Below are 17,558 nucleotides of genomic sequence, written 5' to 3'. Positions count from 1 at the left end.
TATAAATGTACCCTTAGCAAGCGCACACACTAAACATGGATTCACTGTAAAAATGTATGCACCCAAAGCAAGAATGCAGCTAGACATACATACCCTAAACAAGAATCTATCTTATACATGAGTGCAGCACCATACAAATGTATGCACCCTAAGCAGGTTTGCACTCTACAAATTTATTCTTCTTAGACTGGCATGCACTATGCACAACTATGCACCCTAACATACAGGCACCTTCAACAAATATGCATTCAAATCAAGTATGTACCCTAAATATGTATGCATCATAATCAAGTATATACCCTAAACAATATATGAGCCCTTCAAGGGAAGTTAGGAATTTTTAATATAGAGGGTAATAAACTCGATTGGAATCGTCATTTAGCAGACCTGTGTTATGGAAAAAGCTTCGAGATGTCAGCGAATGGTCTGGGTTGATGCCTGGCAGTTGCAGACGTAGTAAAAGGTATCGAATCGTGGAGACGCGAGCACAAGTGCGCACTTTGACTAAGCAACTTAAATTTTTACCTGGTTGTGACCTCACTGAAAATGTAAACAGAGCTCTTGGAACACTCGCTTGCGTGCATGCATACGTTCAACAGGGCATGTACTAAAGAACCTTCTGGAAGTAGTTAACGCGTTCGTATGTACGAACCACAAGACCCGGGAGTGGAAATATAGAGTTAATCGGTGAGAAACGATTCATTACATACTCGACTGTTCTAATAATTTCTGATGAGAGAGCTGTAGAGAGGCGCAAGGTAAAGCCTACAGGAAGGTAATTTAAGTTAGAAAGACCTTTGGTGAACATTGAATATTTCACAGTTGCCTGAGAAGCCGAAGTGCGGTGAAAAAACCATTGTATTTCCGTTTTTTTTATTTATTCCCATTATTTCATGCTCATCCATTCTTATTTTGGATTTCTGAAGTTTATGATTTTTTTTTTTTCCTCAGGTGGATCCAATGTCTCCAAAATGGGAATTCTAACATTTATTTACGGACATGTTTACATTTTTGAGTTTGTGGAAAATAGTGATATCTATGTGAGCTATTGTGACTGGTGTAGTAATCATCAGGGATGACTTTTCATCGCTAGAAGTGATTAGTTTTTTTTTTTTTTTTTTTTTTTTTTTTTTTTTTTTTTTTTTTTAGTTGGGTTTTTAGTTTTTGGAGAAATAAAGATTATATTTTGTATCTTGGAGTTTGGTCTAGCCCCAGATTTAATGGTCTTGAGAAGAACATTAGAGATGCCGTTTGCAGTTTTCTATCTAAGGTGCCCGCTGGGCTCTTGCTACCAGTTTTCCTTTTTTTATAATTATTTAGACAAGGCCAAACTAGGCCATGTTATATATATATACCCTAAACCTTTATGTATCCTAAACAACTATGAACCCTAAACATGTATGTACCCTTAGGAATTATGCACGCTAAACCTGAAAGCACCCTAGACAAGTATGCGCCCTAAGCAAGTATGTGCCATAAACATATACAAACCCGAAATACGTATGCAAGTATGTACCTTAAACATGCATGCATGCATCCCAAATAACTAGCCCTTTAAACATGTGCCGCCAAAACATCTGTGCATCCTAAAATGTATGCGCCCTACAGAAGTATGTGTTCTAAATAAGTACAGACCCTATATATGCATACACCTAAACATGTATACACTCAAAACGAGTTGTGTCTTAACCATAGATGTCCCTAAGCAAGTATGCACCCTAACCATATATGCATCATACATTAGTAAACACCTTAATCATGCATGCTCCCTAAACTTGTAGGCACATAAATATGTATGCAGCCCAAGGTAGTAAACACCTTGAATATGCATGTACTGTATCAATGTATACAAGGCACTGATTTTTTTCTACTATTAAAAATATTTTGTTTGTGGTTTCCTTTGGTGAAAGTGCTGCATATTTTTCAGGGATTTTATTTTCCATCTAAACTCTCGAACTGTTACAAATTTCTTTGAAAAGATGGAGCTGCAGATAAAATATCCGACCACTTTTATAGTACTTCAACATTAAATATACGCAGCATAAATACAATTATATTATCTCTTTTCCATCAAAGGGTGAAAAGCCAGCATTATATGATTTTTCCTTCATATTCTATTACCCATGAAAATAAAATAAAAATCATATTTCCGAGCATGAAAGATCCGATGTTTCTGAGCCATGATTAATTTTATTTGGCGCCAAAAAATTCGAGATATTTGTCCATCACCTTCAAAAGAATATCGCATTTTTCGGTCAATGTGGTTCACTCTTGATGTCTTTCTGCTCTGAGAAAAAGGGGAAGGGCCTTAATTACGCTTAGAAGAACCAGATTGCAAAAAAAAATATAATTGTTAATTAATCGTTAAGAAAATCTTTGTTACCTGATATTCCTGTTGTCAGGTCTTTGTTTGGAGACGATGCGATAAAGTAACGCGAAAGGTAGGGAATAAATTGTAACACCTCTATCGACTCGTAGTTATCTCTCCTCATTTGATGAATATAACACATCTCTCTCTCTCTCTCTCTCTCTCTCTCTCTCTCTCTCTCTCTCTCTTCTCTCTCTCTCTCTCTTGCCTCCTGACTTCTGTTCCTCCTTTCCTAGGTAAAATGCAAATGAAACAACGATTTGACCATCATGGGAGTAAACATTTATACAGACAAGCAAACATACATACAGAGAGAGAGAGAGAGAGAGAGAGAGAGAGAGAGAGAGCTCTACAAATGAAGACGAGGACAGAGAAGACAATTAAACTGAGTAAGGTTATTTTTACCAGAACAGTGATTAAGTTTATCTAACTCTTCGAAGTTTTTATTTTTCTTTATTTTTACCCTCTCCATATAAAAGGCAATGTCTGTCTCTTTGGCTGGCTGTCTGTCTGTTTGTTCGGTATGCATGCCCAGACTGAAAGCCAGGGCTACCAAATTTATACCATAGATTCCCCCTTCCCCCTAGAAGATTTAGTTAAAATGCGAAATTCGAGTTTCCTTTCTAAGGGGGACACAGCCCCTCTTTGTTATTCTCTCTCATTTCAGGGCTACCAAATTTTAACTGTATACTCCCCTCCCCCCAAGGAAGGTTCTAATTGAAATCCAAAATTCGAGAGCCGTTTCTGAGGAGGTCATAGCCCCTCTTTTTCATACCCCTTAATATTTTACAATGTTTGGAGTTGGTAGTTAGGGCCCAAATTTTTACCATAGACTCTCCTCCCCCAAGGAAGGTTTTAGTCAAAATCCGAAATTTGAGGGCTGTTTTTAATATGGTCATAACCCCTCTTTTTCATATCCCCTCCTTTTTGACCAATTTTGGAGTTGACATCTATGTAGATGTGTTTCTATAAGTACAAACAGACTCCCCACAGTATGGGGGCCATAAGTAACACTCAATAGTAAAAGGGCAAGCCCCCTAGGAATGAGGCCCAACGGTTTCCCAGAATATTAATGGGCAGGAAGCCTAAGCCCTTTCAACTTACAGACCACAGGGAGAAGGGGGTCCTAACCTACCTATTCTGGCCTTGATAGCAGTGGGACACAGCCCCCTTTGAGAATTAGGGCCCAAAGGATCAAAGCCCTACAGCATTAAAATGTGGTACCATGAGTTAACATAAATGACTACAGACGCATTTAACATCAATATCAGAGTTTAATTATAAGCTGAGTTTTATCAAGAGCCATTTACGATGAAAATCTTTCCCAAGCAGCCTGACATAACTTGCCGTCTGCTTTCTGCAAGCGATGCCCGACTGCCGTCAGTGACACACTAGCGTTGGGTGGGGATGGAAAGATGTATACGTCCAGGTCATTTAGAAGTGAATATGAGTTCGATAACACAACCAAAGGACAGGTGCAGCTGCTAATGTTATTATAAGAACGAAAACGCTAACAAGAAAAACCAGAACAAAATAAACTCGGAAATTAATTAAATTTATATTATAAAATTATTATCCTTTTCTTTGTCATTATGAAGATTACTTGTGAACATGGATTATTTGAGTTTATATGTAGGTATATATATATATAATATATATATATAGATATAATAATATATATATATATATATATATATATATATATATATATATATATATATATATATATATATATATATATATATATATTATAGTATATGAGTCATACCCATTACCATGATTCATGTTCATATATATATATATGAGTCATATCACATTACCGTATTTCATGTTCATACATCGAGCTACAAATGTCCTTTAATATGTAATTCACTCTACCTCAGAATTAATATATTTTCATATATGTTAACCGAGAGGGGGAATTTTTTGTCGACTAAAAGATACCCCTTCGGTTAACGAATATAAAAATATATTAATTCCAAGGTAGAGTGAATTAGATATTAAAGGACATTTGTATATATATATATATATATATATATATATATATAGATATATATAATATAATATATATATATATATATAATATATATATATATATATATATATATATATATATGTATATATATAAATATAAAACAACGGATACCGTATTTGCTAAATTTCAATAACATATCTTGTACCGACAACTTCCAAATATTGTCCGTGTTGTCAGCAACGTCCTTCCTCCCTTATGACCTTTTCCACTTTATCTATCCATCACTTTCCTGGTTCTTCCTTTGTTTACTCCATAAAACAATCACATTTTTTCAAATAAACCTAAAGGATTTTGTTTCTTAGAAATGATAAAGCAATTTCCAAACACAGTGGACTTTTCCTTCACCTATCCTATTTTTATTTATTTATTTATTTATTTATTTATTTATCTATTTATTTATTTTTGGTTGGGGGAGCTTACTTCTAATGTATATCCCAATTTCCTATCCATTCAGAGTTTCTCCTGCCGCTCATTGTATTTATCTCCATGGCTTTGTCTTTTTTTTTTTTTTATTGCGTTCATCATATGTTCTTCATTTCCATGAGAGTTGAAACAGCAACTACTATTTGCAGTCAAACTTGGGCTTCCATATATACCAATTCTTTTCTACTCCTTTTTGTTACGTTTATTCCCATATTGCTAAACCCATTCTTTAACTTTCATCTATAATCATTCTGTCATCTCTTTCATTTACTCAAGAAGTGCCGATGGAAATTCAACATATATTTTTAAGAATGAATGATATTTTCAGCATTATTTTTATGAAAATGTGCCATAATTAAAATATATATCTTTATTAGTATCCGATGCAACAAATAAGGATAACAATTTGATTATTTCCCTTTCCAAAACGTATTTTTTCCGAAAAGGGAAGAAATAATAAAAATAAGATATGACAAAATAGTGTTCTACTGTCTTCGGTATTCTTTTGGACGATGCTCACTTGAATATTCATGGTCCGTTTTGGAACTGCTCAGAGGTGGGGTGGTCATAACAGCGTACTCGATGACTCGAGGGACTTGGCCAAATTGTGTTAGGTGTCCTAATCTCTTCCGAGGTCTCGTTGAGAGGAAAAAAAAAAAGAAAAAAGGAGATAAAACAGGAGGTATATGAAGGAGCACACGATGCGGACCCCATTAATGTTGTCATCAATTAGCGATGATAATTTCACCATGGTGTCTATCTACTCTCAAACCAGCAGTCATGTTATAATTTCTGTTTAACTTCCACTCTTCTTCGCTGCACTAATTAACGCCGATGTCAGGAGATTTTAGAATATATGTACAGAACATTATCAAAATACAGTTGCCGCAATTTTAAAGCAAAAATGGGTACCTACGAAAATGGTAGAACTCTAGGGCAACTGTATGCAATGAAAAAAAAAAAAGAATGCTGGGCCCTTATATATTGACAGAAAATATCAGATTGGAATATTGATTAACTATTATCGTTTATGGGATGAGGCGAGGTTGCTTGTATATAGCTGTTTTCTTACGTGAAATAAATGCAAAAGAATTTTCTACAAGGATAAGGGAGCTCCAAGATTACCTTTAGAATTCTCAACTATAAATTTTGTTAAAACTTGAAAATAACGTAATATCGAAAGACGTAACACTAAATGAGATTTTTTAAAAGCTTATAATAAAATCAGCACTCTTGAATGGCTTGTAATAAGCCAAACTAATTTAAACAACATCTCACACATTTTCCCCTGGCTTTTATCTTACCATAAATGATGAACTAGCTTAAAGAATTTATAAGCCAAATGTAATTCATCCCAAAGGTCTAATACGACGCCAATACAAATGAAATACAGAAGGAGAGAAAAACTGACGCAAGCCAAAATATATTTTTGCCAGCCTGGATTTAAAGTATCCGGAGCCCCCACTTCATCTAAGGAGAAATTGAAGCAATGTCAACTGAACTTGAAGGTTCCTGAAGAAATGTTTGGCTCTGCGCGCATGCGAAAAGAATGGAGAATAAGGAGAGGAAGAAAGCAGAGAGAAGAAAGGGGACATTTTTAAAGGTGTGAGTTCCAGGATGACTGGTTGATGCGCCCAGTTCTTCGCCTGAAAACCAAGAATTGAGTTTTGTTTATGATACAATGACGTCTAATGGCGGATATTTGTATTAGGTGGCAAAAAGTTGCATTTATTCTGTTTGTATGTATAATTGATTAGAAATTAAAGGATTTAATTGAAAATACACTAGGATTCTTATGACAAATGTTTACAGTATATATTTTATGCCTGACTTACTCGTTGTGATTCTAGACCGCGCACGTCGTAACGGCCGAAAATTTGTTCATTACAATGCCATTGCGATCTAATTATGACCTAGTCGCAATCGATACGCATGATTCGTAATAGCATCGCCGAGTTTGACGATGTCCCCCAAGTGATGGCAATGTGCCAGGCAGCCTGCATCTATGCAGTCGAGTCAACGACAACTATCCAAAAATCACCAAATGATGCCACAAGACGTAATAGTTTCGTAATGGCGTCTCGACTGATGCAATCGGGTCGCCATTTGATTACTCTGCCACAAGGCTTAATAGTTTCGTAATGGCAACAAAACTGACGCAATCGCGTCTCCATTTGATTACTCAAGACGTAACTGGCAATGTTGACACGCAACATCTAGTGAGACAACTCCATGTACTTGGTAACCCCAGAGCGTGTGGAGCGGCCCTGCGCAGTAGTCAGACTGTGTCACATGCCTCGGCAGCCAAGGCAGATTAGATGGAATATTCCTGGCCGCCGGGCATACTTCTATCCTTTGAAAGCTAATGTCAAGCACTCATTTCAAAATTACAGAAAACCTAAAATATGGCCAAACATTTATGTTCAGCTTTCATGCCACAATAAAATTATTTTAGAAAATTTAAATTGGAGGACACGGGTCAGAAACATCAGATATTAACCTATGGCTATACCATTGCCAGCAAGAAGCACGAATTGCAGGCTTCATAAAAGTTAACAAGTACCTCACCCAATACTCCGTATACATTACAAAATGTGTGTTTGGCTGGTATGTAATTTCAACCCTTCCAGATCCTTAGTATAGGAAGTAAAACTGCCTGTTTTCATTTATTATTCATGAACTGATTTCAGACAAGTCTGTAGGCACGTTTAACGGTTCAATACTAAGTCCGAGACTCAGAGGCGTCAGAGAACGAATCAGTCACTCAGCAACTACAATGAATGAGCTGAAAGCCTGCTATTCTGCTTCTTATGCTAGATTGTTAGAAGGGTTGAAATTAAATACCAGCCAACTACACAAATTTTGCACTGCAGTAGGTGACAGCTGAGATGATGTTATCTTTTAATTTCTGTATATTTTGTTTGGGAAAGTCCTGTTACCTCCCAAAAATCTGTATATTTTTTCTTATTGTTCAAGAATAATAAGGAAATTTTAAACATGTTGAAAAAATTGCATATTTAATTAAGATTATTCTGTATATTAGGCAATAATGCGTTTAAACGCACTAACAATCCGTCGTAATTTCCCCTGCGCCGAAAAATATACGATTTTACGTTTTACGAATCCTGTTCTGGGGAAAGGAAATAAGAAATATTACATGTCGTAAGAAGAACGCACAAAATCATCTTTTTCGTCATTCTTTCTCATCTCACCCCTTTTATATTAGTTTCCCTCGTCTTCCTTTCCTTCTCTCTTTTCCTTTTCCTTCTTAGTGAGACTAGACAATTTTGGAAGCCCTGGTTCAGTTAGTATGACCCCATTTCGTCGACGGGGTTACGCTGCTGTCACTCGCAGGACCTTTTAAAGAATTGCGACGAGGTTAATCCATCTTCAAGATATTTTTGTTTAACGTTTTTCTTTTTTCTTCGATAATGAACAGCGCACTCATAGTCATTCAAAGTAATATATAATATAGCTACCAATATATCCACAGCTTTTCATATCTTAGCAGAAAATGATTAAAAATGAACGCGGAATGTTGTTGGTATTTCATGAAGTTGCTAGACGCCATTTGGGTTTTCATCGCGATAATTTTATCGCGATTTCCTAATAAGCGTTAACAGTAAATCATATGAAACTATTATATATTATGGATTGTAATAAGTTCTTTTATGAAATTAAAGACATTTCAAAACAATTCTCACTAACTGATTACACGTATATTTTTTTATTATCACAGTAGGATGCATTCAATGTTTCTGATTACCAGATCAAACCTCGTGTAAATATACTTTACTCTCTCTCTCTCTCTCTCTCTCTCTCTCTCTCTCTCTCTCTCTCTCTCTCTCTCTCTCTCTATAAACTACATTTCATAACTTCATCTCATTCTGCGTTACAAAACGATCGAAATAATGCATGTGGACGCAGGTGAAATAAAATCCACAGGAATCCGTCTCAGCGGAATTCATACCCCGATATCTGCAAAGAGCCGATTGTAGTCTTCCTCTATTTTTGCAACGAACGTGGAACGCTATTTTCCACCAATTCCCGACCCATTAGCAGCGCGTTCAGAAACATAAAGCAGCGGCAACATTTTCTCACGTCCCTCATTATGCTAACATAAAAATGCTCGCGTCTTTGGACAGCCGAGTGGAAATCTCTGTTTTAGAATCTCTTCTTCTACGTCTCTTTCGGATCTTTCACCATTTATTCCGTTTTACCCTTTAGTTCTCTTGAATGGATCAGATATAATCATATTTATTACTTGCAAACCCCCATAATTTCAGAATCTTGAAGAAAAAAAAATCTCTTCTTCAACTTGATTTGTGACATCGAAAAAATGCGGAAAGGGAAAAATTCCATGGGAGAATATTCGTCAACCACCAAATACCTACATGCCCACTAATAATAATAATAATAATTTTTTTGTGACGTAGCTGAATGCTAGCAAGGAAATTCAGAATTCCTAGCATAAATTGGTATGGTATTTTCCTAATTTGTTTATTGTTTTCTCAAAGAAACCTCATTCTTTAAAATATATTTTTTTTATTCAGATGTAATTGAAAAGACGGGAAATTGATGTCTTAATTAACCTTTGTGGGAAGAAGTCTACATGATTCGAACAGGAATCCTTTCAGAAAGTTGTGTTTTATTACATAGGTACACACACATTAAAGAAATTCATTAAAAGCAATCACAGAATCTTCATTGCCAAGCTTGTATATAATGCTGACGCATTCAAAACCAGCATAATATCACATATTGCTATCCTGAGCAAAAAAACAAAAAATAAAATAGAATAAAAAAGTGAAACTGGAAAAAGAATCGTGAAAATCTATATTTTTTTTTAGTTGGATTGCCATCAGGGATTTAAAAATTCAATTTGCCTCTGTTCTGTCATGGTTACAATTCATTTGACGAGTGGATAATGGAACAAATGTTTGATACCGATAGAATTGGAAGATTATAACGAACGTTGGATTTCAAAAGGAATTAGCTAAAGTTCAAAAAAAGGGAAATTGATTCGACAGGTGAGGATGGCTAATATTTTTAGAGAGGTGTTTAAACGTCTGTATCAAATTATTTCAGGATTCTGCCTTTTTATTTCTATTTCAGTTTTTCATTAAAAAAAATCTAAAAACGACCGTTAATGGTTTACTTAGACATGAGTTTGTTCTGCATTTAATGATAATCTTTACTTGCCAACAGTATCGAAAGACGTTACACTAAATGAGATTTTTTTTAAAGCTTATAATAAAATCATCATTCATGAATGGCTTGTAATAAGCCAATCTAATTTGAACAACACTTCACACGTTTTCCCCTGGCTTTTGTCTTACTATTCACTTTTTCCAAAAGTCTATTCCCTAGTTACTCGTTAAGAGAAGGATTCAATTTTCCAGGAACATTTTTAATCTCCAATTTTTCTGTTCTTCCTTTATTAAAAAGAAATGTACCCTCTCTACGGAGCCCTGTTTAGATCTGTTTGGAATGAGTACATAATGGGATTTATTTTTCAATTTACTATCTTAACTTTCCTGTATAAATACGAAAAAATACAATGTTATGGCATATAAGAGCATAAATGATAAACCAGCTTTAAGAATTTATAAGACAAATCTAATTCATCCCCAAACTAGAATTCAACGTCAATACAAATGAAATACAGAAAGAGAGGAAAACTGACGCAAGCCAAAATATATTTTTGCCAGCCTGGATTTGAAGTATCCGGAGCCCCCACTTCATCTAAGGAGAAATTGAAGCAATGTCAACTGAACTTGAAGGTTCAGGAAGAAATGTTTGGCTCTGCGCACATGCGAAAAGAATGGAGAATAAGAAGAGGAAGAAAGCGGGGAGAAGAAAGAGGACATTTTTAAAGGTGTGGGTTCCAGGATGACTGGTTGATGGACCCAGTCCGTCGCCTGAAAACCAAGATTTAAGTGTTGTTTATGGTATGATGCTAAAATCAGATATTTGTATTAGATCGTATTTTCTGTTTGTATGGCCTCATCCATATACATGATTATTCTCTACACGCACACACACACACACACACACACAAACGCACACACATACACACACACACACACACACACACACACATATATATATATATTATATTATATATATATATATATATATATATATATATATATATATATATATATATATATATATATATATATATATATATATATATATATATATATGCGAATACCACAGGAAAAATAATGCGAAGAAATTCGTAGCCGAGCTCTTTCGTCCTTTAATAAGACATTGTCGTGGCACAAATGACTTACAGTTGAAAAGAAAGTTGCGGGATAAAAAAAATCAAGAAAATCAGATGGTTACTTGTCAAAAAGGAAAAAATCAAAGAGATTATCCAAGATAATTGGAGATCACAGTCCCAAAGTAAAACAGACGTAACCATAAGAGAAACGGAAGCTTAGGCATACAAAGCCAAAAACATTCACACAACTGCATATATTAATTTTCTTGCTTATATTTATCTACAACTATTTTTTTTATGAAGACATCGAGTTCAAATTTAGAACACTTCTGTTATTTGATTTGATGAAAAAAGAATCAATGATATTCCTATTAACTGTGTCTATACAAGGTATTATGGACCTTGCCTGACTACAGTTAATAGGATGAACTAAATCTATCATATGTACGAATAATGCAATCGATATTTGACAAGTTCTCATTGAATATTGGTACGTTTGATTCGTTGTGAAAGTAATTTTCAATTTTTCCGTAATACATTTTATCACACTTTTTACAAGGAATTTTCATATATGAAGCTAGAAACATCTTTAGGATTTTTTTTTTCTTTTCTTTTTTTACTAAAGATGTTTCTGGCTGCATATATGAAATTCTTTTTACAAGGAATTTCATATATGCAGCCAGAAACATCTTTAGGATTTTTTTTTTACTAAAGATGTTTCTGTCTGCATATATGAAATTTTTTCTAAAAATTGTGATAAAATATATTACGGACAAACTAGAAAATCAGTTTCATAACAAAGCAAACATCACCAATATTCGGTGAGAACTGATCAAATATCGAATGCATTATTCGTACATATGAGAGATTTAGATAATCCTATTATTAGGTGTGAATACGCTGTTGAGATTTACCATATACGTAAAAGTTTGGCTGTTGATATAAGGGGATTCTTAAGATCACTAGAGTCATATCTAGGGCAGGCCCCAAGTCCACTTTCCATTGGGGGGGGGAGCCCCTTTTTCAGCATGGGGTAGCCTTCATAACTCCGTTAGTTTTTTCGGTAGAAGGCTGATTTTGGGCTCGAATGGCCCAGAGTATTGTTTATTATGGCTTTACATAAAGCAATTTTGATCTCTAGGGCACCCTTAATCAATAAAACACAAAATATACCTTCGAAACATATAATTGTGATTTTTATATATACATATTATGCAAAATATAATTTTTATATATAATTTAATAGCCTTTAGTTGACATATTCTTGGGAATGATACACTGATTTACACACACACAAACAGATCATGATATAATATATAAAGAAAAATCATTATAATTTTCCCTTATGTACGGTAAAAAAAATCTAAGGCAGACACCGAATACAGAATAAACATGAAGGTGTCTATAAGCATTTTGCTGCGTATAGTTCTTATTTCTACCATGAAGGAAACTAAGCGTCTACATTTGCATAAATCTCTCTACTTGCTGATTTCCCTTTGGAGCTCTCTTGGGTTTACAAGACTTTTGACTCTTTCCAAAAGGGGTTTAAGATTATCAAGAAACATAGAAAGTAGGTAATATAGCTATCAAAAAGATAATACAAATTTGTATTTAAGTAATGAGATAAATTCTTCAGGTTCCTGAAAAGTTCTTGTGGCTTGTGACCAAGAGGTAATATTTGTCAATTATGTTATAAGGTTTCAAATCCCTGAGAAAGTCTTAAAATTTTGATATATTCACTCTACTGTCTTCTGTCGCATTTCCTTTATAATTAACAATTATCTTTTTATGACATCATGTCAACTGCAGCGTAATCAGGCAGAATTTGTAACGGTTCTGTCAATTACAATTATTATGCCTCATAAAGAATCGTTTCATACTTAGAGGCCGTATATACCTCGGCAATGATGCATTTGCCTTGGTTTCAATCCTGACATTTTAGAAATTAACAAACAACTTGTTTTATTTGCGCCTAGTTGTTTATTCCAGTTTTCAAGGTGACGTCGGTGCAAAATTGAAGGACAAAACAAAACAAAAACCATATAAAGTTTTCTGGGAGTAATTAACATTTTTCTCCTGGCTAAGGAGGCCTTTCTGACTCAACAGTTTTTAAAACCGCTAATTTGCAAGGGAAACATTGACAAGACTTATCGCTGACTCCTAAACGTTTGCTCAGGCATTTACCCTGCGAATTTTAAGTGCCACTGAGTTTTCAGGATAGCGCGTGATTTTTACAGCTGATTTTGAGTTTGCTTTTTTGTTCTTATTCTTGTCTCAGAAGAAAGTTCCTGCAGTGCTTTTGTTCTGTGAGTGAAGCCACACAAGTGGACGCCCAGATTGAGGATAATTACTCCAAGAAAGGGGTTATGTATGAGTAGGCTAATCATAGGACGAAAGAAGTAAAAATTGAATTTTCTGAAGTCTATTCTTTGTAGAAAGGGAACAGAACTGAGATTTATCATAAACAAGTAAATAATTCATTGAAGTTTCTTCGGCGCTATCGAGTTTTATGTACAGTGTATAACCAAGACTACTGAAAATAAATCTATCTTTTGGTGGTCTTGGTATAATGCTGTTTTAGACGCGGTCCATGAAACTTTCAGCCACGAGCCGGTGGTGGCCTGTCTTATAGCGTTGCCTTAACCTTACATAAAATAAAAACTGCTGAGGTTGGAGGGCTGCAATTTGGTATGTTTGAGGAATGTGGGGGCGGGGGCCGTGGTGGTTGTGTGGATGATCGACATAAAAATTTGCAGCCCTCTAGCCTCAGTAGCTTTTAAGTGCGGACGGGCAGAAAAAGAGCAGACGGACAGACGAAGTCACCTCAATAGCTTTCTTATACAAGAAACTAAAATCGGGCACAAAAGCTGAGAAGACAAGTAAACACATTGAGTTGGAAAATTTTACGTTCTAGATATTAATGGTATAATTGATTATTTTTGGACTTGTAGGTACAAATATACAACAGTGATGGGAAGATTACGTCAATACAATTTCCGAAACTCAACAGTACTTGGTATTATTTTGAAGAAATCATATTTCCACTAATAGGCACATTTAAACCGACAAATAGGAAAGTGCCGATTGCAGTGAAATCAAATAAACCAAACTCACTTAAGATAAAACGAAGATGATAAAGATGAATAACAAAAGCTACCTATAGTAAAGAGCAGAATATTTTCAAACTTAACATTATAGTTTCTGCCATAAGAATCGCCTTCCCATTTGAATATTGTTTAAATTACAATAAAATGAGTACTGACCATAAAATCAAGTGCCTCAGTGGTGTGGTTGGTCAAAACATACCAAACGTAAAGCCGTTGGTCCCGTTGCTGAATAACACTGGGTCCATGCAACGTAAAAACACCAAAGAAACAAACAATAAAACCATAAGCAAAGTTTCTTTGTGGTAATTGGCTAAAGTAGTTGGGATTATATACGTAATTCTTAAACGAACTGATATCTGAAACTTACTACGATTTATTACACCAAGAATCAGGGAGGCAATGCGAGAGGGTTGGCTGCTACTATGCAGGTAGGTCAACATTCGGGGAAAAATCTCGAGTATGGTGATATTTTTTAGTCACATGGTCTATTTTCATCCATGAGCTCAGTATGAGAATGTATTATATTATGAAAGCATGAATTATTTGAAGGATACTAAAATTAAGAGAAATAGATAATTAAGGTATTTAAGCATTGCGCTTGAGTTATTTCGAGTTAAAGGAGTCAAAGAAATTATTAAAAATATATATTTTTCCCGATCATACGGCAATTTACGATAAAACATAGGTGTGACGTTAACATCTATAGCCATAAAGGCCTCTTTGCAAACCTTATATTGCTCTCTGGTAATCAACCTATTCGGGAGATTCGGGTAAGGAAAACCAAATGATTACTGTTAACAACGATGTCATCTTATAAATGTTCTTCTATAAGCTACTTTGTTTCAAATCAAATTGAACGCAAATCCATTCAAGGAATATTCTTATATTCGCAATTTCAGGTTGTCAGACAATTATTAAATTTAACAATGGCGTCAAAAAGAAGAACAAAAATAAATATACGGCTTTGGTGAAAGAAGTCTGGCGTCTACTTATTCTGGATAATACGAATGTTTCCATTAAATTCTGTTTAGAAAATCTCCATTCCCAAATAGATGAGCACTTTTAGTAGCCTATCTTTATTTACATATGGCTCTATTTTAGTGGTCAAAGGATACCAAAATAGGAGTTGTTGTAAAGGAAGGAGTACATTAATGTGATTTGCTGCAGAAGAGAGGAAGAATAAAAATCATTTCATTATATGTGTAATTTCACCCATTGTATTTTTCCACCTCAGTCCTCTTAATTTCGTGGGTATTAGAGTGGAAGGACAACCAAATCCTCTGCTAATATAAGGTATTGCACTCAATTATCTGGACATAACAGCGTATTTTCCAAAAGAAAGGTATTCTGGTGTGCGCAGAGTTAGCCATGAAGAGTGTGAATTATTCTTCTTTACGCGCGTATATTTTTTCGGAAGTACTGCATTGCCACAAATGTTTTATTAACTTTTTTACTTAATAAAATAAGGTTAAAACTGTGCTTGCCCAGCCAACCATCCTCAAAAGTGGTGACGTGTATTAGTGACGTCGGTATAGCTTATCCTCCACTGTACCCCATCAAAAGGTTGTTCGGCTTATAGTTAAATGTTATTTTATGTATCCTGCGCAATACGAAATTTTTAGGGCAAATTGTTGTATGATGATATATAAACTTTTTTAACAATTATATCTTAATCTATATATAATCGGGAACAACTTGTTCGAAACGGTCTGAGTAAGGCAAGAAGTTGGTCTTTTTTTACTAAGAGTAAACGGCTTCATTAAGCACATCTGTCAATTCAATGTACCACGATAAATAGGACAATGTTACAAACACTAAGTGCTTTAGTAGCATGGAAATCCATACGTTGGTTTAGAAATTGTTTACGAGAAACACTATTTCATGGCCTCTGGAATGCATAGTAGGCTTCAACACATTCGAGAATGGCTAGCAGAATATGAAATTGTTCCTGTGGTTGCGAGAATGCATTTTTGTTACGGCTTGCCACTTTGTATACAAGCAAGATCCGTGGCAAGAGAGAGAAAACCCGTGAATAGATATTTATATCTTTAGTGGGTAATAGTTACCTGGCACAGCCGCAGGTAAAACAAACCAGATTGTCTTTTTGTATTCCCGCTCTGAATAGCTGTAGATCTAACAAATGAGTAATAAAGCGTTTCATTACGTGGATGTGTTAATGAGTTACACACATTTCATTATTCGTAAATTAGAAACAATAGGAACATAATTAATACAGAATGTCACTATTGAGTTCAAAACCCTTACCTAAAATTTTGATGGTTCTGGCTGTCATGGTAATCGCTTTATAGCAAAGAATTATAAGTTAAAGGAAAGGAAAACGCATCTTCTTCGAGAAGTTCTGCAGCAAGGAGGCATTCGCACATGTATTGGAGGTGCCTGTTCTCATGATGGTTCGAGAATCCCCAGGTGTGTTACAGAAACTCAACAGGCGCCGACTTGTCGTTAGAAACGCTGCAACATTTCGTCTAGATCCTCCTAAAACGTTCCTGTCGTCTCGGGAGTCTGTGACGTTCGCTGGTAGGCCCCGCCCCCAGATCGCCGTATATATACGACTGACGAAGTGTCAGAGATCAGATCATCAGAGAGAGATAAGAGAAGAAGGAACAGACGAAGAAACGTCCAACAAAGTGGTTTTGAGGAGCAACCTGCCCTTCGAGTATCAAGAATAGACATTGTTTTCTGCAGTACGGAGTCAAGAAGACATCTATAGTTTACAGCTAATCCTTTGCGAAGCCGTCGCTGCGAGCATTGATTTTTGACAGCTGCAGAACTGGCCAGCAAGTATTTCATTACCTGACTGTTTCCCCAGTTCACATATTGTAAGATTTTACCTTTGTTATATAAGTAAATAGGAGAAACCATTCTGCATTTATCTTTGTTAGTAAGCTTGTAAATAAATCTTTGTTCTGTTTGTGTTTCTTTCCATATTTGTATCCCAAGTTTTAACTGTTGGTGTTGAATCTTTTTGTTTATTATAATATAGAACCTGTAGTAGACCTCGGTCTGTGACACTGGCATAGGAATCTAAATTTTACTCTGACAAGTACTAGTACTATTGAATTTAGGTGCAAAATAATGATTGCAAAAATTAGGTGGGGTTATAAAATATACACTTGTCAACTTTGGTAGATCTAGTGTACCTATCTGTGGCGGCCCAGACTATAGCAGTTGCTGTTTTTCAATGCAGTTTTACCTTCTGAACAAGAATTTTAAGAATATTTATTAGGACGACTGTAATTTCCCTTTGAACTCTATCCTACAGTAAAGGTGACCCCCATTGGGAACCGGGGTTTTGGGTGGGGACAAAACACTCGGGAGAATTATGCCGTTCTACTCTATCCTACGGTATGGGGGACCCCCAATGGGAACCGGGGT

Source organism: Macrobrachium nipponense, chromosome 27 (genome assembly GCF_015104395.2).
Source record: "Macrobrachium nipponense isolate FS-2020 chromosome 27, ASM1510439v2, whole genome shotgun sequence".
Lineage (NCBI taxonomy): Eukaryota > Metazoa > Arthropoda > Malacostraca > Decapoda > Palaemonidae > Macrobrachium > Macrobrachium nipponense.
This window is presented reverse-complemented; position numbering follows the sequence as displayed.